Source organism: Globicephala melas, chromosome 2, assembly GCF_963455315.2.
Source record: "Globicephala melas chromosome 2, mGloMel1.2, whole genome shotgun sequence".
Lineage (NCBI taxonomy): Eukaryota > Metazoa > Chordata > Mammalia > Artiodactyla > Delphinidae > Globicephala > Globicephala melas.
The window spans coordinates 8,420,988-8,446,615 of NC_083315.2; the positions used below are offsets into that span (position 1 = coordinate 8,420,988).

Genomic DNA, 25,628 nt, shown 5'->3' on the forward strand with positions numbered 1-25,628 from the left:
AACAAAAAAAAAGAAAAACAAATCAGCTTTTAATCTTTTTTTTCTAAAACACCTATATACATAAATTATGTTTATAAAGCATTATTTTTGTTAATTTTAAAAACCATTCTATTACCAAGAGCCCCAAAGAGAATATCTGAAATACTTATGGTCTGAAAAGTAGAGCCCGATGGACTCACCTACACATCCCTTCCTCTCGGGGGAGTTTCAGAGCAGCAGCTCTGGGGAACAGATGACATCACTGTTCCAGCCAGGGCTGACGGCCTTTGAAAGGTGCACTCAGCTCATGTGCTTTCCCCCTTAGCTTCATGCAGCTGCTGGTGTGCGCACGGATACACTTGAACAGGTGATCGGGTTGCCCAGGAGGTAAGGTTGAGCAGGCTGGACGCAATGGAAGGTCAAGGGCGTGAGGGCATCAAGGAGCAAGTGCAAAATTAAGGCAACTGAACAGGTGGTTACTGGACTCTCCAGCTCCCTCTATTCCTCATCCTCAGATCTGCTTTGCCTTAAAACGTCTGAGAGCATCTGAAGCGACCTATTTCAACACACCTTCGCTTTACGTCAACGTCTTCCTGACTCTCCACCTATTCTTCTCTTCTCAGGAGCAAACATCCTCCTTCCTTCCCCTGGTTCCTCCTTCCTGGTACTTGTGACCTTAATGATGTCCCCTCCCAGCATCGCTAGGATTCTGCTCCATGGTTATCTCCTCTCTCTACTCTTACCTTCAGTTTTTCCAGATACATTCATTCCTTCCTCTTTTTATGACTGTTCTCGAACTACCCAGTCCCCCAAATAATCCTCCTTCCCACTCATGCTACCCATCTCGTCTCTTCCCTCATCTTCATATCGATCTGATTGATAGAGAAGTTTACACCTGTTGTAAATATCTCCCCCCACTCACTCTTTCCTTAACTTCCTGTAATGTGGTTTCTACCTTGATTCCAGGACCGTCAGTGACCTTCCACCTGCTCTGTCTGAAAGCCTTCACTCACCTCATCCTCTCTGTAGCATCTTACACTGTCAACTATCACTGTCATCTGTACAACGACTGGCAAGCGTGGTCTCCTTCAAATTCCATGCTCACTTCTCTATGCACCCTCCTGATACAGCCTACACACTGATGACAAATTAATCTTTCTAAGGCATAATCTTTCTAAGGTGTTGTCTAAGATTAATTTCTTTCTATGGCTAAACCAGTAAATTAGAAAAAGTACTAAATATACTGGGTCAGGACTTGAGCAAGTCATTTAACAAGCCTCTCATCCTTGGACAGAAGGTTGAGTGATGTGGATATAACCCAGAAGCATTTTAGCAGAAGACCTCACGTCGATGCAAACAGAGCTGGTCCAGAGTGAAAGCTCAACGATGGGGCTCTACCAACCGTCAACTGTGGTGCAGTGGGCATGGCCACTTCCACTGTCAAGAGTGGTGAATCTGAATACAGTAAGTGCTAAGCAATGTCCTGCAAAGTGACTGCAATTTGTTGCCTCACTTATCCTGCTCCTTCTAAGTTTACCTTTAGTGTAGCGATGGCCAAGGCGAGGCACTGTGGAGGCATAATCCTGGTTTATCATGTCCTTAGACCCGAACCAACCCCGGGATACCAGTCTGTAATACCCAAGAAGGTCTCCAGCACCCAGGCCTCTTCACCAGCTCTCATTCTCCTGACTCAGTCCTTTCCTGTCCAGGATCTCGTCCTCTGTCTGCTCAAGAGCATCCTCTCAAAACCCTCCTGTCCTTCTCCCAAGGTGCATCCACTAGACACGGGCTCCCTTAGGACCAGATTCATGTTTACTTATCATTTTAATATCATTAGCGTGAGGAAGTGCCCCTCTTCCATTCTGTCCACCTGCATCTTGGCTGTCTCACTGTCTTCGAGACCAAAATGTCATCATGGCAGCCACCTTTGTTCTCCTAGCTGTTTCTGCACTATTTCTGCAGGCTGGTAACAGACCTTAACTTCATTCACTTAACGCATTCTGTTTCCACTAACCAACCCCTGAACTCCCCTTCTCCAAAGCAATACAGTTCTCCTACTCAATACTCTCCAACAAGATCATTAAGGACTTTTAGTGCAGGTAAAACTGGTCTATTTTGGCAAAGGGTATCCATTCGAATGTAAATGAGCAAGGAATAGGAAATCTATGACGGATCTAAAAATTATCAAAGTCAGACCTGCATCCATCATTAGAGGGAATACACCTGGGGACGGCAGTTTTTTTGTTTTTTAAAAAAGCTGTTTGTTTGGGTTTTTTAAGTCTTTACTGAATTTGTTACAATATTGCTTCTGTTCTATGTTTTGGTTTTTTGGCCCTGAGGCATGTGGGATCTTAGCTCCCTGACCAGGAATCGAACCCGCAGCCCCTGCATTGGAAGATGAAGTCTTAACCAATGGACCGCCAGGGAAGTCCTGGGACAGCAGTTTTAACCCCTCTTAATCACGTGGAATTTATGCACAAATGGACTTATGAACAGCTTGTTTGTAAGTAGAGGCACGTTGGTATGGTTCAGTGGATTAATAAGTTGTTGAACAACTTTAACAAAAGATATGGGTTGGTAGACCCATGTCAATCTCTTTTCTTTTTTAAAAAACTTATAATTTTTAAAAAATTGAGGTATAGTTGATTTACAATATGATGTCAGTTTCAGGTGTACAACACAGAGATTCAAAAATGTTATAGCTTACATTCCATTTACAGTTCTTATAAAATATCGGCTATATTCCCTGTGCTGAACAATATATCCTTGTGGCTTATTTATTCTATACATAGTAGTTTGTACCTCTTAATCCCCTACACCTATCGTGACCCCCTCCATCCCTGTCCCCACTGATAACCATAGCTTGGGTCTGCATAGTCTATAACCACTATATCTGTGAATGTTTCTTTTTTGTTATATTCACTAGTTTGTTTTATTTTTTAGATTCCACATATAAGTAATAACGTACAGTATTTGTCTTTCTCTGACATTTCACTATGGATAATATTTTCTATGACCATCCACATTGCAGCAAATAGCAGAATTTCATTCTTTTTATGGCTGAGTAGTATTCCATCGTGGGTGTGGAGGGGTGTGTGTGTGTGTGTACCACATCTTCTTTATCCATTCATCTGTTGATAGACACTTAGGTTGCTTCCATATCTTGGCAATTGCAATCCATGTCAATTTAAAATGAGGTCTCTATTGCTTGATCAGTCTTCATTTCTGCCCTTTTCATGCCTTTCCAATTTGTGAAGGGATAAGAAAATCAGTGCTGAAAAATAATTTTAAGAATAAGGGTTCTCATACTAATATAAAATGAACATGTGTCCATTAATTAACTCATTAACTAACCATGAAGGCAGTAAAACATTACAACTGGCTCCAAGGGGAATCCAAAGAAAGGAAAAGTATAGAAGCAATCAGAAATGTTGAAATAATTTGCTAATCGCTGCAAGACTCGCAGCCTCTTTCACGGGGTGGAAGTCAATTGCAGGCCCACCAGACAAAATTCATTTTTCTCTTTCTGGACAAGAATTTTTTGCATCACTCCTATGTGTTTTCTACAATTTATATTTGCAAAACAGTTCTGTGAAAAACAATGAAAGACACAGACCCCCGTAAAGCCAGACAACCCAGAAGAATCTGCTCGATGATACCCAGCAATCCACTGAATGGAAACTCAGTAATCTTTTTGCCCATTTCAAGGCCTTTCACAATTTTTCCTGACAATAAGAGGAAACAATCATAAAGCAATCTGAGGTCTTTTGCAGGGACCAAGTACAAGGAGAGAATAGAAAAGGTTATAGCTTAGCAGTAGTGCCTTCGGGAATGGCTTAGGAGTTGAAATCAGTACTATGTTCATCAGTTCAGTGTGATGAGCGCCAGTATTATATTGAGTGTGACTCCCAAAAAAATCTTAAATTATTTTTCCACTTCAGGCATCTTCTGTAGAATGAGAGGAGGGAAGGGTCTGCCCTGGTCAGCTGTGATCAGACAACCGGGTTCCATGTACCGCATTTATTTATTTGTTTGTTTGTTTGGCTGTGTTGGGTCTTCGTTGCTGTGCGCGGGCTTTCTCTGGTTGAGGCCAGCGGAGGCTACTCTTCCTTGCGGTGAGCGGGCTTCTCGTTGCTGTGGCTTCTCTTGTTGCGGAGCATGGGCTCTAGGTGCGCGGGCTTCAGTGGTTGCGGCTTGCAGGTTCCAGAGCGCAGGCTCAATAGTTGTGTCACATGGGCTCAGTAGTTGTGGCTTGCGGGCTTAGTTGCTCTGAGGCATGTGGGATCTTCCCGGACCAGGGCTTGAACCCGTGTCCCCTGCCTTGGCAGGCAGATTCTTAACCACAGAGCCACCAGGGAAGTCCTATGTACCACATTTTATAAGAACTGGAGACAGTCAGGCAGGTAAAGGAACGTGGAGTGGTGGAGGAAACCAAGAATATTCGGTCTAGAGAAGAAAAAGCTCAAATAGGAATGGGATAGCTGTCTTCAAAGTCTTACAGGACAAATGTGGAAGAAGGCTTAAGGAAAACATTCCTAAATTATAACCCAATGTACGGTGATGTTGACAACAGCAGTCAAGATTTACTGAGCTTTACTCTCTGGCAAACCCTGAGCTAAGCATTTTACAAGTGTCATCTCATTAAACCCTCACAACAAGGAGATCTAGTGGCCAAGTCTAGACTTGACAGTCAGAGATGTCAAGCTTTGGATGGAACCAAAGGCCTTTAAGTTCCTTTGAGCCCAGAGATCACGCGGTTCCGTGTCCCTCTGCTGCTCAAAGACCTCCAATGGATCCCTACTGGCTACTATGTTAGGTACACATTTCTCAGCCTGCCAATAAAGGCTCTTCACGGGATGGCCCAAATCACTCTCTCTGGGTTTGTCACCTGAAAACTAACACCCAAAAAAGTACCAAATCCAGCCGTGCAAGGTTCTCAACCAACCCTTCTTCAACTTGACCACCTCTCCACATTCTATCCATGCTTTTCCATCTCCGATGTTACCTCCTTCTCAAAATCATTCTAGTACCTTCTTTCCCTCCTCTTCCACCCTCCTCCTCTCTCCAGTAGCATTTTGCACTCCTTCTGCCACATGCTGGCCGCTGTCATAGTTACTAAGTCCTTGTTTAATCTCTTCTACCAGCTTACAAACTCCTTGAGGGGAGGGCTGTTGGCCAGATGTGTTGAGTGGCCAGAGAAGGAAGGTGGGACTTAGATGGGGAAGAAGCTTGAGGAAACTTCCAAGGCAACAGGAAGAATCCCAGGTCCTTCACCAGGGGAGCAGTTTCTGGAATGCCTTCGTCACTTGTGCTCCTCTGAGCTATTCTCTTTCTTCTCACCTCTTAACAGAAGGGAGGATGCAGCTCTCTTTTTTTCTGGAGGCAGCCTGGCTTACCCGCAGAGGATGGCATTCCCTGTGAGATGACAGGGCAGTGGGGGCTTCCTCCCTTCGGTACCCAGACCCCGACAGCAAGTCAACAAGGGTTTGATACATGACTTATTTATTTATTGTAGTTGACTTCAAGACTGGACAAGTACGTTTGGGTCCAGGTTATAGAAGGCCTTGAACATCAAGACAAGGGGAGCGCCTACGGATCCTTGACCCGGAAAGTGACTTCCTTACGTGATTTTCTCTAGTTGTCTTGTATGTATTGATATTTTTTTTCAAAAGTGTTTTGCAAATATGAATTATCAGGTCCAACAGGACAGTAGGAGAAGCCAGTACAAATAACCAGCAGGGATGGTCCACAGGGGCTAAGTGCCCTTCCAAGACACATATAAGTACAAATTCCATGTGAATATTTTTACCTGGGCTGTTCCCTCCAAATATTTCTAACAGGGCCCAAACCCATTGTAGAGCACCTGTAAATTGTTTGTATAACATTAAAAGATATATTTATTGTCACTTATTTGATGAAGGCATTGAAACAATATAAATCCAACTTTGTGTTCTTGTATGTATTTTTTTAAGATTTTTTTTTGATGTGGACTATTTTTAAAGCCTTTACTGAATTTGTTACAATATTGCTTCTGGTTTTTTTTTATATAAATTTTATTTACTTATTTATTTTTGGCTGCGTTGGGTCTTTGTTGCTGTGTGCGGGCTTTCTCTAGTTGCAGTGAGCAGGGGCTACTCTTTGTTGCGGTGCGCGGGCTTCTCATTGTGGTGTCTTCTCTTGTTGTAGAGCTCGGGCTCTAGGTGCGTGGGCTTCAGTAGTTATGGCACGTGGGCTCAGTAGTTGCGGTTCGTGGCCTCCAGAGCACAGGCTCAGTAGTTGTGGCACACGGGCCTAGTTGCTCCGCAGCATGTGGGAATCTTCCCAGACCAGGGCTTGAACCCGTGTCCCGTGCATTGGCAGGCGGATTCTTAACCACTGCGCCACCAGGGAGGCCCTTGCTTCTGTTTCATGTTTTGGTTTTTCGGCCACGAGGCATGAGGGATCTTAGCCCCGCAACCAGGGATCCAACCCGCACCCCCTTCACTGGAAGGTGAAGTCTCAACCACTGGACCTCCAGGGAAGTCCCGTTCTTGTATGTATTTTTTTAAAAATACGCTCATACAATCCTTTTTTGACCTCTCATTCACCCACGTCTTGCTCTAGTTGCTCGAAAACGTTACCGCAGACATTTGATAGTTTTGTGTTTCCTCTGCTTTTTGTCATCTCCCACCTAGACCTAGAATATGCTTCGCCCCTCCTCCACAGACACAGAAACGTCCTTTGCCAATTTCCCTCTCCCCCAAATCCGTAAAAGCCTCTTGACATGTCTGCTTTTCTCTTGAGGATTTTCCCTCTTTCCTCCCTTAGCTGTTCCACTGCTCTGTTTCAACGAACTGTGACTTACCTGGGTCTGGGGCTCTCTGGTTCCTATTACGGAGGTCCGACTCTTTTCCTGTGGGAGGCTGCAGAGAAAGTGAACAGCCCAGTAAGCCATCAGGAATTTCTCGCTGATCAGTGGGTTGCCTGCACTTCGTACGTCTTTTTTCCAGAACTACGGAGCAACCACCTCCCCACCCAGGAGCTGGGTGGTCTCCCAGGACTCTGGCCGTCCTGCCCAGTGGAAATAATATGAGGATGGTGTTCTGAGCCGCCACTTCATCGTCAACCTTCAAAACAACCCCCTCACGTGGGTTACTACCTCGATACCACGGATAGAGACGCAATGTGGAGAAACTGAATAATATCTCCCAAGTTCCAGAGCTAGTGAGTGACAGAGCCAGGACTCAAATGCAGCCTTCCTGACCCAACACGTGTACCCTCCCTGCAAACTTCGTGGTTTGCACTGGGTTTAGAAGACTTACATTTTCTTTAACATGCTGCCCTAACACAAATTTCAAAAAGTAAAAATAAATCGCTCCATTAAAAAATTCACATCTCCCATTTGCGGCAACATGGACGGACCTAGAGATTATCATACTAAGTGAAGTAAGCCAGACAGAGAAAGACAAATACCATATGATATCGCTTATATGTGGAATTCAAAAAAATGATACAAATGAACTCATATACAAAACAGAAATAGACCCACAGTCGTAGAAAGCAAACGTATGGTTACCATAAGGGGAAAGGGCGGGGAGGGATAAATTAGGAGTTTGGGATCAACATATACACACTATTATATATAAAATAGATAACCAACAAGTGTATATAGCAGAAGTGTGTATAGCACAGGGAACTGTACTCAGTATTTTGTAATAACGACAAGGGAGAAGAATCTGAAAAAGAGCATACATATATTATTGAATATGTATATAACTGAATCACTTTGCTGTACACCTGAAACTAACTTGACATTGTAAATCAATTATACCTCAATACAAAAGTAAAATAAAATAAATTCGCACCTGAACACTCTCGCACGATAATACTAACCCTCTTGTAAATGTATTTGCTTCGTCACCTGAACAAACATTCCTCATCAAAACTGCCCTTTGTCTGCTTCTCATTGTGAAATGCAGCAATTATATAAAACAAAGGATCAAAAGAAATGGATTAATTGCTTAGGGGATGCATTTGCCATATTTCCTATAGTCTTCTTTTCTCTTCTTTTTCCAGATTGTCTCCCTGTTTCTGTTTCTAGAGGTTTCCTTTTTAAAAAAAAAAATTGCCAAGATTTTAATGAACCCATTCACATTCATTCCCTGACTCTTAACAGCTTCACCATCCTGGTCTCCTGTCTTTGGACGCTGGATAAGCCCACAACACGCTCACACATTGGAAATCACAGCCCCTTCCCTTAGACCACTGTCAAGTTTACAGCATCCTCAAATTTTGCTCAATTGAAGGGGGATGCATTTATGTCCTTCCCTGTTCTGTTCCCTGCGGTGACCTTCCATCTAGAACATAAATTCATTGTTTTCTTTTTTAAAATTTTCTCAAAGGGGTGCCAAGAAGTACAAAAAAATCATTTTAATTACTCAAACAAATTCGTAGACAATTTAAAAGGTGTAAGGGACTTTCCTGGTGGTGCAGTGGTTAAGAATCCACCTGCCGATGCAGGGGTCCCAGGTTCGATCCCTGGTCCGGGAAGATCCCACATGCCGCGGAGCAACTAAGCCTGTGCGCCACAACTACTGAGCATGCACTCTAGAGCCTGCGAGCCACAACTACTGAGCCTTCGTGCTGCAACTACTGAAGCCTGTGAGCCTAGAGCCCGTGCTCTGCAACAAGAGAAGCCACCAACTGCAATGAGAAACCTGCGCACCGCTATGCAGAGTAGCCCCTGCTCGCCGCAACTAGAGAAAGCCCGCGCACAGCAATGAAGACCCAACACAGCCAAAAATAAATAAATTTTAAAAATAAATAAATAAAAATAAAAGGTGTAAAAGGGTATACGTCCTTGTCCCCATCCTTTGGTTTCCTACACACAGGCTACCACTCTCACCAGTTGGTTGCCATTTCAAACAAGAACGATCTGTGCTAATAGTTTCCTGCTCCCTGTGGCTTTAAGCTGCTTCAAAGAAAATTCACCCATTCAGTTCAGCCTACTTGAATCACTACTCGACCTTCAGTCTCGACTTAAGTGGCACCTCCTCCTGGAAGCCTCCTGTCCCTCCCAAGCCTGCGACACTAAGCCCTTACCCCATCGTCCATCAAGCTTACCAAGCAGGATGGAAATTGCCTGTTTCTTATCTCGGGGCAGGACCAGCACAGCACCTGGCACACAGATGTATTCAGGAAATATTTGCTTAATTAAGGTAGTATCTGAATACCAATGTATATTGCAAACTATGCATGAAGTCCAGGGAATGCAAAGGCAAATAAACCAAGGTATCTACCTTGGCATCTTCATATAGTTTACCAAGAAAAAAAGAAACAGAAGCAGCAAGAGAAAGAGCCACTTTCATTAATCTTACTTTCAATCCAGGTTCATTTAGCAGCAGTATTTCTCATTTGTATCACCTGTTCTTCCTCTTACTGTTACTAAGTGTTCTGCAGTCACCCTTTATTGCCAAAATGAGTCCTAGGAACCCCATTAGTTTGTGTTGGCGAAAGCATCAAAGGCTGAATATTTCACCTTGCCTTGCTCGCCACTTTTCCTTTCTCCAAAGAGGCATCTGATTGACTCTCCAGCGCCAGCTGTTGAGAATACTGGCAGGCAATTCGCTGGGGAGAGGGCACCATTTATTTTTATGACTTCAATCGAAAAGTTACATATAGTTTACAAATATACAGTCACCCCCCCCCGCCCCCGGTATCAGCAGGAGACTGGTTCCAGGACCTCCGCAGATACCAAAATCCGAGGATGCTCAACTCCCTGATATAAAATGATAGCACAGTATTTGCCTATAACCTACCATACAATCCTTTGTCTACTTTAAACCATCCCTGGATTACTTATAATATTTAACACAATGTAAATTTTATGTAAATAGTTGTCAGTGCCCAGCAAATTCAAGTTTGGCTTTTCAGAACTTTCTTTTTTTTTTCCGAGTATTTTCAATCCGCGATTGGTTGAATCCGCGAATGCGGAACCCGTGGGTACAGAGGGCCCACTGCAGTCTCGAAATATACTCAGAGGCAGCATGTGTTGCTGCCCTGGAGAGTCAGAGCAGAAAAGTGGTATTAAGGCTCAGCAGATCCGTCTAGGTCTTCTGCCAGCCTCCAGACCCAGCTCAGGATGGCAACAGCTCTGAGCTTCTGCTGTGTGACAGGACAGCGTCTCTGAGTCATCATCGTGGGGTTTGTGACATGTTAACTAAGCTAACAAATGCAAATGTCCAAGACAATACGTGACTTGTCCTGAAGGTTCAGTATTGCTAAGAGAGGAGAAGCAATTCCTGCATGATGATGACATCTTTGATACTTATCATTTTAAAATTATTTTAAAATTTAAAGCTATCTTACTACAAAATCCTACTTAAGTGAAATGGAGCATATGCTCTGTGCATCAGCCTTGGGCAAATCACCTCATCTCAACAGTATTTTTCTCCTGTCAGAAATGATGAGTTTGGGCTAAAAAGATTAGACTCTCAAGAGACAAAACAACCAAACGCGATGGGTGAAACTTAATTGGATTCTTCTTTAAAAAAACAAAAAAACAAGACCTTAATTATTGTTGGCATTGCTGATATTTAAATATGACTGCCTATTAGATATTATGGAATTATTATTTGTTTTCTTAGGTGTGAATTTTAAAAAAAGTTTTGGTGTGATAGAGTTTTCGTGGGCAGGTGAGAGTACGTTCTTACTAACAGGAAATGCATACTGAAGTATCATGATGTCTGCAAATGTTTAGGAAAAAGAATATTCAAGTTTGTGTACAGAAAGAGACTGAAAGGAAGAAATAGAGAAAATATACCATTTTCACAAAATGATTTTTGAATTCCCTTTTTGCAGTCATTTCAAATTTCCAAGAGTGCATCAAAACCCTATGACCAAATATATTGAAAATCATTTTTTTAAACCAACAGTCTAGCCAAACAAGAACACATTCTTTATGCTCTAATTTTGGTCTTTAAAAATCTAAATATTCTGTCCCATCTGCATCATTTTAACAAAGTTTCTAAACTTCTGAGTACACTAAAAATTATAACTTTTCAAGGGACCCTCCTACACTGGTGGGAATGTAAATTGGTGCAGCCACTATGGAGAACATTATGGAGGTTCCTCAAAAAACTAAAATTAGAGCTACCAGGGACTTCCATGGTGGTCCAGTGGTTGAGACTCTGTGCTCCCGATGCAGGGGGCTTGGGTTCGATCCCTGGTCAGAGAACTAGATCCCACATGCATGCTGCAACCGAGAGCCCGAATGCTGCAACTAAAAGAGCCCACATGCCACAATGAAGATCCTGCATGTTGCAACTAAGACCTGGCACAGCCAAGTAAATAAAAAATAGAGCTACCATGTGATCCAGCAATCTCACTCCTGGGCGTATATCCGGAGAAAACCATCATTTGAAAAGATACATGCACCCCAATGTTCATAGCAGCACTGTTCACAATAGCCAGGACATGGAAACAACCTAAATGTCCCTCTACAGATGAATGGATAAAGAAGGTGGGGTGTATATATATACACACACAACGGACAATCACTCAGGCATAAAAAAGAATGAAATGATGCCATTTGCTTGGATGGACTTAAAGATTATCATACTAAGGGAAGTAAGTCAGAAAGAGAAAGACAAATACCATATGATCCCACTTATATGTGGAATCTAAAATATGACACAACTGAACTTATCTACGAAACAGAAACAGACTCACAGACATAGAGAACAGTCTTGTGGTCGCCAAGGGGGAGAGGGTGCGGTGGAGGGATGGATTGGGAGTTTGGGGTTAGCAGATGCAAACTATTACATAGAGAATGGATAGAAAACAAGGTCCTACTGTATAGCACAGGGAACTCTATTCAATATCCTGTGATAAAACATAATGGAAAAGAGTACGAAAAAGAATATATATGTATAACTGAATCACTTTGCTATACAGCAGAAATTAATACAACATTGTAAATCAACTATACTTGAAAAAAATAAATTTTAAAAAATTATAACTTTTGAAAATTCTGTTCATTAGTTTTTTTTTTTTAATTTATTTATTTTTATATTTGGCTGCGTTGGGTCTTTTTTGCTGCACGCAGGCTTTCTCTAGTTGCGCTGAGCGGGGGTTACTCTTTGTTGTGGTGCGTGGGCTTCTCATAGCAACGGCTTCTCTTGCTGCAGAGCACGGGCTCTAGACGTGCGGGCTTCAGTAGTTGTGGCACGCGGGCTCAGTAGTTGTGGCTCACGGCCTCTAGAGCACACGCTTGGTAGTTGTGGCGCACGGGCTTAGCTGCTCCACGGCATGTGGGATCCTCCCAGACCAGGGCTCGAACCCGTGTCTCCTGCATTGGCAGGTGGATTCTTAACCACTGCGCCACCAGGGAAGCCCCATTAGTTTTATTTATCCTAATTTTTACCAACATTTTGACTCCCTTCCCTTCCCTCAATGATCCTTCATGCTTCTGGCTTTCAACAGAACCTGTCTTGCCTTTCCCCTTTGGATTTTATTCTTGTATGTCTTCATTTTTTCTCTCATCTCCATCATTTACAGAGATTTCTTTCTTCCTTGCTGTCAATATTTTCCTGTAGATTTGTGTCCTATTCTGGGCAGTATTTTAGTTCTCTAATTTATCCTGCCTTCACTGCACTTTTTTTTTTTTTTTTTTGCGGTACGCAGGCCTCTCACTGTTGTGGCCTCTCCCATTGCGGAGCACAGGCTCTGGACACACAGGCTCAGCAGCCATGGCTCACGAGCCTAGCCGCTCCGCGGCATGTGGGATCTTCCCGGACCAGGGCATGAACCTGTGTCCCCTGCATCGGCAGGCAGACTCTCAACCACTGCGCCACCAGGGAAGCCCCTCACCGCAATTATTACCTCTACATCTGTTTCATTGTCTTCTATCATCCTCCATTCCCTGGAAAGGGGGAACCCTGGACATCCCCACTGATGCCCCACTCCTCTGTCTTCCTTTGTTACAAGCAGCCCTCTGAGTGCTTTTTCAAATCTGGCATGGTTTTATTTAAAATAGAAAAACTTGGGCTTCCCTGGTTGCACAGTGGTTAAGAATCCGCCTGCCATTGCAGGGGACACGGGTTCGAGCCCTGGTCCGGGAAGATCCCACATGCCACGGAGCAACTAAGCCCGTGCGCCACAACTACTGAGCCTGCGTTCTAGAGCCCGCGAGCCACAACTACTGAGCCTGAAGGCCACAACTACTGAGCCCACGTGCCACAACTACTGCGCCCGAGTGCCACAACTACTGAGCCCGAGTGCCACAACTACTGAGCCCGAGTGCCACAACTACTGAGCCCGTGCGCCTTGAGCCCATGCTCCGCAACAAGAGAAGCCACTGTAATGAGAAGCCCACGCACCTCAACGAAGAGTAGCCCCTGCTTGCCGCAACTAGAGAAGCCCGCATGCAGCAACAAAGACCCAATGCAGCCAAAAATAAATAACTAAATTAAAACAATGAAATAGAAAAACTTAAACTTTTTTAAAAGCTTGAAATGCCAAGGCAGTAGGAATTTTCTCTCCAAGAATGTAAAAACGGAGCCAGCCCAGAATCAGTCCTCCACCGTCAGATCTAGTCCGGTCTTTCGGGGAGAGTTTACTTGGTCCATTAGGTGCTCTGCGAGAAGAAAGCCGGCCCGCCTGCATCAGTGCACTTAGACTCTCATCCACACACGGTGGAGTTCACCCAAGTGACTGCTCCTCTCCCCTCCCCCACCCCCTCTGCCCCCACCCCGCCAGCCACTCCCAGAGCTTCCTGTCATTTCACCTTTTCTCTGGTTCACAGAACCCTTGAATGATAATCCTCTTTTATTTTCCTGAACTTCTGAACTCTTCTTGCTTGCGTCTTTTACCTCTGGTCTTTGGCAGGCAGCCTCGGATTCCTTTATCTGCCTTTGGACTGGCTTATTCTTTTTGCCCGTGGAGAATAAGAAGGACTGGTTTCCACCGTCGTTTCTCGCTTTTGACCACAATGCCAGGCCATACTGCATTTTTTGTTTCCCCTGTTCTCTCCTTTGTTTTAGTTGACCTAACTTTTCCTTTCATGTCTGGACTCAGAACCCAGTGATCTTTTTTCCTTTTTCTCTGCTCTCTGGTCTCCACTGCGGGAGCTACCTCGATGTGCTTCCCCTACCCACCTCTTTTATTCTGATGCTGGGCAAACTGAATCGTCCATCAGTCCCACAGGTACCACCTCGTCGTGGAAGGAGTTCCCTGCAGTCTGCACACCTGAGCTGGTCAGTTTCAGGAGTCCTGTGTTCAAGGGCTCCTTCAACCTGTGTTTGCAGGTTTACTGCCCGGGTTCTTCATAATCATATAACCTTGCTCTGCTCTCAAAGGTGGAAGGATCATTCCATCATCTCTCTGCCACGTGCAACATTCCTCTGTCCACTCCCCAATCCGGCCCAGTATTTCACTTGGTATTTCATTGCTGTGTATTTCATTTCATTGTCCTGGCATATTTCATGGTCGTGGCTTATTAGCCATCTCAGACTAGCATCTTTTGTAACCACGTTATTTCTCGTTCTAGACGTAAAAGCATTTGTTTCTTGTCCTGCTTGGGGCTGTGCCTCTGGAAAATTAAATCACAGGCTCCCATATCAATCCCCAAATACTTTTTAAGATGTGTCATGTATTGTCTTCCTTTGAAGGCTTAGTACCACTTATTCTAGGGAACTAAATTTCACCAATGTGTCTCCTGGGATTACAGTCAAAGACTTTGTACTCTCAATTCTCTAAACAAAATTCCTGCCTTGGAATGTTGTTCAGATGACAGAACGCCCTTTCTGAATGACTGGGTGATCAGTTCCTCTCAAATCAGCCAACGACTTGTGTTAAGTCCTTTCTCCTCATGGAAAACAAGAAACTCAGTATCACTTCGTGCCTCTGACTCTTCTCAGTAAAGCAGTTTTTCGTCTCTTCTCCCAAGTCTCACCTTAACATCTGGCTGCTTCTATCGCTTTTCTAGTCTGGGTCTGGGACTAAAACTCATCAGAAGACAGCCGTTCTCTGCGAATTGCCGTTAGCATGCCATCAGCCAGTCGGTCAACAGGTATTTACCAAGCAATCCTGGTGGACAGTCACCACAAAAATAGCCGTGGCAGAATCCCACGATGCCAAGGCATAGAATCAAATTGCGAGGAGTCCCCTCACCTCTAACGGCAAAACCGCGGCACTCCTCTGGGTCATCTGCCCATCTTGCAGGACACATGGTGTCAGGGAGGAAAAACCTTTCCTCTGTCCTCTTAAACTCTGTCACTGGGGGCCTGCAAACTACACTAACAAAAGACAAAATAATTGGAGAAAAGGCATACAATTTTTAATAATATTTTACATGCATGGGGATTTATAGAAAAGAACTAAAACTCAGGACTTCTCTGCAGTCCCCATGCAGGGGGCCCGGGTTCGATCCCTGGTCAGGGAACTAGATGCTGCCTGTCTGCCGCAACTAAGACCAAGCGAAGCTAAAATAAATAATTATTAAAAAGAGAAGAACTAAAAACTCAAAGAGGTGATTAGACTCGGGGGCTTAGAGATCATTTTAACAAAGGAAAGGGGGTTTGGGCTTCGAGGCAAAATAAATGTGGGGAAGTGACTAGGATGTACATGGAAGAGCTAATGGCAGATAAGGGTTATTTCAGTAAAGTCTGTTTATGCAGACTCATCTCGGTGCCGATTCTTTTTCTCCGGTGATATGAGTCGTTCTCCTCCTCCGGGTACAGGAGAGAGGGACTCTTGTCACCAAGGGAAATTTATGCCCAGCTGTAGGTAGATAAGGGGAGGCCAGAGAATTCTTCCTGCATCTGTTGATTCTCAGTTGCCTTCAGCTCAAAATAATCCTTATGCCAAAGTGGCATATTTGGCGGGGGGGACCTCCTGATACCCTTCAATGGTTCCTCCAATAAGTGCAGCCGTGCTGACGTTTTCTGCTGGCGCCTTACAGAGAGCAGTGCTTTCCGATTAGCATTCCCATTTTTCAGTTGAATACACTGCAGCTTTGAGAGATGAATGCTTTTCCTTCTCTGATCCAATCTCCAAATGACTCGATTCAGTTACCTTGCGCAGTGCTGTAATCTCACTGTTCTTCCCTCTCCAGCTCATTCATGTAGCCGCCACTGAAACTGTTGGAAAAACAAAGTATATTCTGCTCCTTAACTTTCATAGTGGGGACCCCTTGGTTTCTTCCCCCTGATTTCTCCCACTATCCCCGAGCAGAAGAATGAAAGACACGGAAGCAAGGAGAGACCGAAAGGAAGCTCAACGTTTGCAGCCATAGTTAGAACCCACATCCTGTGCCCCAGATCTCTGTGCCCTGTGGTTCATCCACAAGCTTGCTCTTGTGACCATCTCCTGCTTTAGCCGCGAGAGTTCCACGGAATTCAAACCCTGTCCTCATTGCCTCCGGGGGTGCTCCTGAGCTCATGGTCCCCCTGATTCTTCCCAATTCTTCTCCCTAAACATTCCAATATCAAGAAATGTGAGTCCTTTGGGGCAGAAACAACGTAAGGACCTACAGAATCACAGCTTTTCGGAGTCCGAATAGCTCTAGGGCAGGGAGTGTTTTCCCCACTGGAAGAGCATGCAGGCTGTGAGTTTGATGATGGTGACAGGTTGGCGGACCAGCGGGGTGGGACATGCCTCCAGCCGGAATCAAGTCTGTTCAGAAGCTTCACTCATATTTATTTTCTTCTGCCACTAATCCTTCCTAGTGCCCAAATTTCATGATGTTATTTGAGTGGAATTAAATTGGAACAGCTTACATTATCTGATTAAGTAGAGTCAGCTTTGACCACAGTGATGAAGAGGTCCAATCCTGTTAGTGTAATATTCCGCCCGTCAGGCTGTGGTCACATAACCCTGGGAAGGGCTGGGAGAGACTGCTGGTTACTCGTTTATGGATATAGGTAATTAAGCTGAACTTTGTTTTAAAAAATTAGGAGGGCAACACAACGGAATATTATTCAGCTATGAAAAGGAATGAAGTACTGAGGCAACCTGCAAACGGATGAACCTCAAAATACTATGCTAGGGGGCTTCCCTGGTGGCGCAGTGGTTGAGAGTCCGCCTGCCGATGAAAGGGACGCGGGTTCGTGCCCCAGTCCGGGAAGATCCCACATGCCGCGGAGCGGCTGGGCCCGTGAGCCATGGCCGCTGAGCCTGCGCGTCTGGAGCCTGTGCTCCGCAACGGGAGAGGCCACAACAGTGAGAGGCCCGCGTACGGAAAAAAAAAAAAAAAAACCACAATGAGATAGGACTTCACATCCACACTTATGACCACGAGCATAAAGGCAGACGGTGACCAGCATTGCTGCAGATGTGGACAAGTGGCTCCCTCGGATATTGCTGGTGGAGTGTGAAACGGCGCAGCCAACTTGGAGAACAGTTGGCAGTCCCTCAAAAAGTTAACCATAGTTCCCACACGACCCAGCAATTCCACTCCAAAGGATATATCCAAAGGATATAATGAAAACATTTATATCCACACAAAAACCTGTACAGGAATGTTCACGACAGTATTATTCGTATTAGCCGCAAGGTGGAAACAACACAAATGTCCATCAACGGATGAGTGGATAAACCAAGGGAGGAACACAGAATATTCTTCAGCCATAAAAAGGAATGAAGTACTGATTCATGCTGCACCATAGACGAACCTTGAAAACGTTCTTCTAAGTGAAAGAAGCCAGACACAAAACTCGCATACTGTAGGATTCCTTTTATAGGAAATGTCCAGAAGAGGCCTATCTCTAGAGACAGAAGGTAGCTTAGCACTGGGGCTGAGGGGAATGACTGTTCAACACAGAGTTTCTTTTAGGGATGATGGAAATGTTCTGGAATTAGCGGTAATAGTCGCACACAGTTGGAATATACTAACAAAACACTTAAAAGGAGTGGATTTTATGATATATGTATGATAACAGCAACAACAACAAAAAAAAACCCTGAAGCTAAGGTATAAATCACCTTCATCAGCTCCTGAGAGCAAACGTTAGCTGGGAGGATGAGGGTGAAGCAGCAGGAAGTTGCAGGCGCCCAGGCTGGAGGTGTAGACAGGCCCAGACAGGGGAATGGGCCCTCTGCCCTAAACTACAATCTGTCTTGGTCATTTTAGGTCATCTTTCCTGCCCATCTTTCCTCTCCCGCTGTAGAAGGAAAGCAACCTCAACCACGGGAGGGAAAGTAACCAAAATCGACATTCATAGCCTTGGAAGTCATTTCGGGCACCAAAACACAGACAAGTGACTTTCAAAAAGTGCAACCAACAAAAAATGTATCTATTTTTCTCACAGCTAAGAAAGAGAAAGGATAATGACAAATCCTGGCTTCGGGAAACACTCACTTTGCCAAAAGATTATCTAAAGCATGTGGTCCCGGCTCAACTGCCTGTCTCTCCACACACGTCTCCAGATGATGGAGTGAGCTGGGTGTGTTTACATAAAACACGGTCCTTGGAGCCCAGCAGATGTTTGCTGCCTTCCAGGAGGGGCAATCGGATGGCCGCTTTGGTTTCGTGGCACTGCCCACTTGAGAAGGTAACTTGGGAGCTTAGTGCTGAAGGAGTGTCCTTGGGGGATCTACCAGCTGGGATCAGGTGTCTGAACCTGGATGGAATAATTACACACCCCCTTTCACGACAAAAGGAGATACCCATTCCGTAACCCGAGAGGGGGATTTGACTTTCAAATTGTTAACAGACCTTGGATCAAGCGAAAAGCTTGGGAGGGAAAAGCAAGCAGCCTTTGGATGAGTCCTGAGGTAGGCTGGATGTTCTCCTGAAAGACTCCTAGTCTCTGATTAAACTTCTGCCATCTTCCCTCCTACACTACGGTCCAGGGCAATCACTGAGAGTTTAGAGAAGGTCTTTAACTTATGGCTGCGGTTCATGGTACAATTATGCGGCACTGATAAAGAACCACGTGGATGAATACGCGGGATCATAAAACGTTTTTTTTTTTTAAGAGGCACGTGAGAGGAAGTATTTCACAACAGGTCAGGAGGGGACCAAATATTTCAAGTCTGTGGCTTCTTCTGTCTGGGGGAAGAGAGCTGGCCCAAAGATGAGACGAAGTCGGGGGAGTCAGGATGGGGAGTGAAGCTCGCAGACACAGTGAAAAGGTTGGGAGCACAAAAGTGGGATGAGACGGGGAACAAAAATTGCCTCTTGCTGAAGAGTTTGAGAAGGGGCTGCTGCTAACGTACGTGATTTGAAGATGTTTAAAAAATCACGCAACACCGTCCAGCCTCCACCTATAGACACCCAGAAGCAGAGGAGCACAAGATTAAAGGAGAATTCAGAGCGGTCAGTAAACACAAGACCATACCACCTCCTCATCTGGACCGTAGGTGCCTCTGCCCATCTCCGCCAGGGGTTTTAAGAAAAATGCTGAGATTGGTCAGTTTTTAACCCTAACTTAAGTTGTTGTCATTTAAGCCTTTTCTGGACAGTCTCTCTTCTAAGATCTTGGCTTTTAAGGTAACCTAAATGCGCCTTCTATTCTTTTCCATTATTTTCCCTGTAACTTCTTGGGGCCTTTTCAGGTTCTATTGGGGTTCCCTCCAAGCACGGATTCTCTGAGCCTGAGTCATACTATAACGTAACTGCTAGCTCCGTGTGGTCCCAGAGCACTTGAGACGTGACTAATCCCAACTGAGACGTGACTAATCCCAACTGAGAAGTGCGCTAGGTGTTAAAATACATGTCATCTATCAAAGACTGAGATAATTTAAATTCTTTTAAAATATTGGTTACAGGTTGAAATGGTACTATTTTGGGTAAATGGGGTTCAATAAAATATATTATTAAAATCGATTTCATCTGTTCCTTTTTTCCTTTTTTCACGTGGCTGCTAGAAAATTTTAAGTTGCACCTGCGGCTCATATGCCATTTCTATTGGACAGAGCTGCCTGGAGCTTTTAATCCATGGCAGCCCATGGTGAATCTCTAGGAGGAGACTGTAGTATGCAGGGTTTCCAAACACATGTGACCACACAACCATTTTTCACATGGCTCTTGTTCTAGTTATATACTGATTCTCCTTCACAGGTCCCCCAAACATAATCATGTCCATTAATTCCCATGAGTGGCTTGGAATCCTGTTTAGTGAATGACAGTAGCTGCAGTGCTCAGCCCAGAAGTGCACCTCCCAAAGAAATTCATTTATGGGGACAGAAAAAGCAGTTGAGGCCTTTTGAGGATGTAGCGCGTGATCCTGACCGCTTTAACATGGTCAAGAGCGGCAGAGTAGGGCTTCCCTGGTGGCGCAGTGGTTGAGAGTACGCCTGCCAATGCAGGGAACGCGGGTTCGTGCCCCGGTCTGGGAGGATCCCACATGCCGCGGAGCGGCTGGGCCCATGAGCCATGGCCGCTGAGCCTGCGCGTCCGGAGCCTGTGCTCCGCAATGGGAGAGGCCATAACAGTGAGAGGCCCGCGTACCACAAAAAAAAAAAAAAAAAAAAAGATCAGCAGAGTAACTTTTCTGTAGGTGTTTAACGTGAGGGTGGTTTTAACAAAACCAAAAAGAAAATACATTTTATCATTTCACCATATCCCATAGAACCTGATATCTGGAAGGTACCCAATCCAATGCCTCACGTCATATTCTAGATTAGGGACCAAATATCCAGCCACTAATAATTTCCTGAAATATCTACTGAATGTCCACTATGTGCCAGGCTCTTGTTTCATGTTCACCAACAAGCTTACCCAGTTGGTACTATTATGACCTGTCCAATTTCATAGGTGCTGGGAAGATCAGAGAGGTTGGACCACCTCTCTGAGGTCACACAGCTGGAGGGAGGGGCTGGTATGCGTCTCCACTATGCTTTGCTGCCTCTGGGAAGTGGAGGGACTTGCAAATATAATACATCAGACCTAATATTTCAGCTCTTTCAGATAGTAATATACAGTGTTTGCAATAGACAAATGACTGCTTTAATATATTCAAAAGTAATATAATTGTTTTAAACAATTTTAGAGCATTAAAGTAACAAAATGGAAATGGAAACGGCCAGAAAAACCCTTGCTTTTCCACTTTTTCATACCTACAGGTGGAAGTTTGCTGTGATGTTTATTTTAGTTTACTTACATCTACATACTGGACATCCTTGTCTTTTGTGAATTTACATACCAGAGTTTCCGTTTGCAGAAATAGGAACAAGACTCCCTTGTGACAAGCTTTGAGCTTTTCAGATTTCAGGGCCAAGTCAGAGAGGGATTGGGACTATATTCAGCTGTGATTTCTACCCGGCACCCCCAGATCATTTAACGTTTTGAAAATGTTTGGCTATTAGTTAATTCCTACCTTTTTCAGGAGGTAAAGAAGGAAACGGAAGCACAGAACGGAGGGAAGCCTCCTTCCCTGGGCCAGAGCCGACTCCAGCAACAAGGATCCTGACTCAGAGCATGAGGTTATGCTGCCTCCTACCGGCCAGACTGAGACTGCGCAAAACACACTGGGAGGAAAATTGTAATTCAGCGCTTCTCAACTTAATTACTATAGACTCTTTCTAAAGGGAAAAATGTATATCTTAAATATACCTACAGTCCGTAGATTGAAAAAAACACCACTCTAAATCCTGCAAATAAGGAAGTTCAAATAGAAACCAAACCTTAAATTCAAAGAGTTGCCTTCAGTTTCCACGGGAGATCCTGCAAGGCAATTACCTTTGTTCTCAGGTTAGGTCCCTCCTGTAGTTCCTGCAAAGTCTGGTAGTAGGGCTTCCCTGGTGGCGCAGTGGTTGAGAGTCTGCCTGCCGATGCAGGGGACGCGGGTTCGTGCCCTGGTCCGGGAGGATCCCACATGCCGCGGAGCGGCTGGGCCCGTGAGCCATGGCCACGGAGCCTGCACATCCGGAGCCTGTGCTCTGCAACGGGAGAAGGCACAGCAGTGAGAGGCCCGCGTACCGCAGAAAAAGTCTGGCAGTAAGGATGACCTTGTATCAAAGGCATCTCTCTACTTAACTTTTGGTGCTGATTCTAACTCCATTCCTACAGAAACATACTCTTCCCTTGGTTTCTGTGAAACTGTACTTACCCCTCTTCTTTGCCATCTATGCCTTTCTGTCTCGTCTCCTCGAAAATGGAGAGGACATCTTTGCCCTGTTTCAGCCTCCCATCGTCTTACACTTTCTTGTAATGAGATCTCCTCACTCTGACAGCTTCCAGGCAGAACTTCTCCATCAACCCATCCCGCTTCCAACGCCTTCACAGGCAGAATCAGTGTCTCTCTCCTCCAGGCAAACACATCACCCTGTCCTGAACTCTGTCGCCTTGCATAAACAAGGTATCTGGCTCCCCCTCTAGTCCTCCAGTAATTTGAGGACAGAAGACCACGTCTTAGACACTTTGGAACAATACCCTTATTGATATCACCCGAGCTTGAAAGTGTGCTCAGCATCCTTAAAGGAATCGTCTCGACTCAGATGTCTGAATAAGACAATAAGTTAAGTTCATGATTTAATAAGACAAATACATAAAACACTGTAATACAAAATGAAATGGGAGAGAGAAATGGCAGGTTACAGAAGCCGATAAAGCCTTGGACTAGGAGAGCACAAAGGAAGAAGCAATCGCCTTCAGCTAGAGAGGGAGGAAATGGCATTTGAGGCTGCTCTGAAATGGTAAGTACGTATGGGGGTTGAAGTGGGGAGAGTGGAGTTGTCATATATGAAAAGAGTCTACTCCAGACAGAAGAAATCCAAACAAAATAAAAGAAAATACAAGCCTCTGAGACAGGAAAGTGTGAATATCTTCTATGAGAAAGGAAAAGTGCTGTTTTTTCCAGAGTCTTCTTTCAGGAGGGAGAGAGAGAAAGGCACATGGGGTCAAGTCACTGAGGGTCTTAAATGTGAAACTAAGGAGAGGAGTCGGATATCTTGACCAGGCAGGAGCTGGGATGGAGTGTCCGTGGGCCCGTGGAGCACAGACACTCCGGTACCCAGGTATCCAACTGTGTCCAACTTGCCCTTGGGCGCTGTAGTACTTCTGGGAAAATGACTTGAACTCGGTCAGCCCCAGGAGTTTGGACGTACGTAGACAGAGGACCTGGTGTGAGCACCTTCGAGGGAGGGTCCGTGGAGGCTGAGTCTGACTAGGAAACCAGGCAAGCCCCAAGGCTGAGCGTGGGGAGGGGACAGGGGAGGGAGTCCCAAGCGCCCCAGGGCAGCGGGCACCAGAACCGGGGTGGTGTATGCAACCGTGATGAAAGGGCATTTTCTTCACCTCTGGAACACTTTGGGACACCCCCTGCCTACCTCCACCTCAGATGGGGTGTACAAAGGAGATAGCATTCTCTTCTTTATATAAGAGCAATGATTTCCAAATTTGAGCGTGCACCAGCATCGCCTGGAGGGCTCGTGAAAGCACCCCATATGGGGCCGCACCCCATATGGGGCCCCACCCCCATAGCACCTGAGTTAACAGGTCTGGGGTGGTGCCCCCAAAGTTGCATTTCCAGTAAGTTCCGAGGCGAGGCTGATATTGCTAATCCAGGGGCCTCTCTCTGAAAACCGTTGTGCAAGAACATCCCTGGGAGGAAAATGCTAAGAGTAGCACCCATGCCTGTGCTGTTCATCATGGAGTTCCCAGCGCCTAGCAATGTGCCTGAGACATAAAAGGACCTCCAGAAATATAAGGCTAAGAGCTGGTCCTGAACAGATGCAAGGCCAGAGAGCACGTGACACATAAAAGCCCGATCACAGACGGAGAGACCGCCCCCGTCTTCAGACGGAACAATGTCGAGACGGGTGTAACACCTATTTTGTTTTAACATTTAATGAGTTTTCTTAGATTTTTTGTTTTTAATAAAATGTCACAGATAGAGTTCTACCACAGCTACGACCTCAGACTTTCCTCCTCTCCCTCCCAGCAGGTAAGCCTATCTTGCATTCAGTGATTCCTTCACATCTTTATGAATTGATCATATATATACATATTCAATATGTTTAATGCTTTATTTAGTTAGTTATGATTCTTTAATATTTTTAAATGTCATGAGCACATCATACAATGCATTTCATGGTGCGCCTAATTCTGTTCATTATGGGGGTTTTTTTCCCCTTAAATTGTGGTAAAATAGATATAACTTAAAATTTACCATTTTAAGTATACAGTTCAATGGCATTAACTACATTCATTTTGTTGTGCAAATATCACCAGCCCATCCATCTCTGGAACTTTTTCCTCTTCCTGAATTAAAACTCCATACCCATCAAACACTAATTCCCTTAACATCATGTTTTCACGGTCCTTCAACTGGATACATTGACTTGTTCTATCATTGTAACTGCTATAATAGCGTTCCAGTATAGGACTGTGCAACCTTTATTATCCCACCTCCTTTTTGATGGAAATTTAAATTATTTCCAACTTGCAGCTATTACAAATATCCTGATATATGACTCTTTCTTTGTACATACATCCCCCTAGGAGAGGAATTAATAAGAATCAGAGGATATATCCATCTTTACTAGAGAGCATTCAATCCATCCCCAAAATGGCTTTACTAATTTCTATTCCTGCCATTAGCATAAGACAACCCCAATTTCCCCACATTCCTGACAACGTTTAGTCTCACTGGACTTTTAATTTTTGCCAATCTGGTGGATATAAAATGGTGTCACATTTTCATTTGCATTCCTTCTTTTTTTAAGTGAAACCAAGCTACGCACGCAGTTTTTTAAAAATATTTATTTATTTTATTTTTTTGGCTGCGTCGCGTCTTAGTTTTGGCACTCAGGATTTTTCGTTGCGGCGCGCAGTCTCTTCGTTGCAGAGCCTGGGCTTCTCTCTAGTTGTGGCGCACAGGTTTTCTCTCTCTAGTTGTGGCGCACGGGTTCCAGGGAGCGTGGGACCTGTAGTTTGTGGCACGTGGGCTCTCTCTAGTCGAGGTGCCTGAGCTCAGTAGTTGTGGTGCGTGGGCTTAGTTGCCCCATAGCATGTGGGATCTTAGTTCCCCACAGGGATTGAACCCATGTCCCTTGAATTGGAAGGCGGATTCTTAACCACTGGACCACCAGGGAAGCCCTTCATTGGCATTCGCCTGATTTCTGGTTAGGTTGAACATCTTTTCACGTATTTATTAGCAACACAAATGTCCCCTTTTCTGAATTCCCTGTTCATACCTTTACCACTTTTTCTATTGGTTTGTTTTTTCTTGTTGATTCATAGGAGTTCTTTACATACTTTAGAAAGTGTTCCTTTGTTATTATGAGTTACAAATATCTACTCCCAGTCTGTGGCTTGCCTCTTGGTGTAAGTATCTTTTTTATTCCACATAAGTTTTAATTTCAATATAGCCAAATTTATCATTTTTTTTTTCTTTTTACTTGATGCTTTTAGCAACTTATTTAAGAGCACCTTCTTGTTCTGAGGACATAAAGAGAAACTCTTATAATTTCTTTGATAAGTGTTGATTTTTGTGTGTGTGAGTATGTGTGTGAAAGCATTAATTTATTAAATCTATGCATTTTAACATGCATTTTAATGTGTATGAGGGTTGGGACCACAGTGTGGAAGCAGAGACATCAGTTTGGGGACTGTCTTAGTTTGGGACGCTATAACAAAATACAATAGACTGGGTGGCTTAAGCTACAAATATCTATTTCTCTCAGTTCTGGATGCTGGGAAGTCCAAGATCACAGTACTGGCAGAT

General features: G+C 44.5%; 1 long non-coding RNA gene across 1 annotated transcript in view; it reads right to left on the reverse strand.

Annotated features, from left to right (window-relative positions):
- LOC115840041 (uncharacterized) overlaps window positions 1-21,835 on the reverse strand; it is a 51,835-nt gene extending 30,000 nt beyond the window's left edge. Inside the window, exon 1 of the long non-coding RNA XR_009560747.1 lies at window positions 21,641-21,835. This is a non-coding gene — a long non-coding RNA (uncharacterized lncRNA). The remainder of the gene's footprint in view (window positions 1-21,640) is intronic.
- Window positions 21,836-25,628: the final 3,793 nt, after the last annotated feature.